The sequence below is a fragment of the Vulpes lagopus genome, chromosome 16 (genome assembly GCF_018345385.1).
Source record: "Vulpes lagopus strain Blue_001 chromosome 16, ASM1834538v1, whole genome shotgun sequence".
NCBI lineage: Eukaryota > Metazoa > Chordata > Mammalia > Carnivora > Canidae > Vulpes > Vulpes lagopus.
The window spans coordinates 61,638,054-61,639,561 of NC_054839.1; positions in this window are offsets into that span (position 1 = coordinate 61,638,054).

Below are 1,508 nucleotides of genomic sequence, written 5' to 3' on the forward strand. Positions count from 1 at the left end.
CACATAAACAGCTAGTTGTTCTCCATAAGAAAAGGGATCATTACCTTTCATGTTCTCAAAGTGGAAAATACACAGAAAAATGCAATATACACTAGTTAAAAACCCTGGCTGTAGAATCACAATGGACTGGGTTCTCATCCAGAGATGAGAAGATCTGTCATTCGCTGAGGGTGCCCTGGGAAAGCCTCCTACTATTAGTGTATTGTTACAAGGTATCTCTTTACTTTGGTTATTAATTGATTGATATACTTGGTGGCTCCCGCATTAGGGGTAGTAGGTCTCCTTGTGGGACAGACCCTTTAAGTGTGATATAGTGTCCCTCTTCCTCTCTTAGTACTGTCTTTTGTATAAACGGAAATTGATTCGATATGAGGATTGCTCCTCCAGCTTTCTTTTGAGGACCATTTGAAAGGTAAATGGCTCACCACCCCATTCGCTTCCAGGCTGGAAGTGTGCTTCGGTCTAAAAGGAGTCTCATGTAGCCTGTGTTCTCCTCTAGGATTTTGATGGATTCCTGTCTCACATTTAGATCTTTCATCCATTTTCAGTTTATCTTTGTGTCTGGTGAAAGAGAGTGGTCTAGTTTCATTCTTCTGCACGTGGCTGTCCAGTTTTCCCAGCACCATTTATTGAAGAGACTGTCCTTTTCCAGTGGATCGCCTTTCCTCCTTTGTCAAATATTAGTTGACGATAGAGTTGAGGGTCCTCTTCTGGATTCTCTATTCTGTTGCATTAATCTATGTGTCTGTTTTTGTGCCAGTACCACACTGACTTAATGACCACAGCTTTGTAGTACAACCTGAAATCTGGCATTGTGATGCCCCCAGCTATGGTTTTCTTTTTTATCTTTCCCTGGCTATACTGGGCCTTTTCTGGTTCCATACAAATTTTAGGATTATTTGTTTCACCTCTGTGGAAAATGTTGATGGTATTTTGATAGGGATTGCATTGACTGTATAGATCGCTCTTTATAAAAAAGAGGGATCATAGACATTTTCACACTATTAATTATTCTGATCCATGAGCATGGAGTGTTTTTTCATCTCATTACATCTTCCTCAATTTCTTTCAGAAGTGTTCCACAGTTTTTAGGGTATAGATCCTTTACCTCTTTGGTTAGGTTTATTCCTAGGTATCTTATGCTTTTGGGTGCAATTGTAAATGGGATTGACTCCTTCATTTTTTTTCAGTCTCATTGTTAGTGTACAGAAATGCCACTGATTTCTGGGCATTGAGTTTGTATCCTGCCACACTGCCGAATTGCTGTATGAGTTCTAGCAATCTTGGGGTGGAGTCTTTGGGTTTTCTATGTACAGTATCATGTCATCTGTGAAGAGGGAGAGTTTGACTTCTTTGCCAATGTGAATGCCTTTTATTTCTTGTTGTTGTCTGATTGCTGAGACCAGGACTTCGAGGACTATGTGAATAGCAGTGGTGAGAGTGGACATCCCTGTCTTGTTCCTGATCTTAGGGGAAAGGCTCCCAGTGCTTCCACATTGAGAATAATA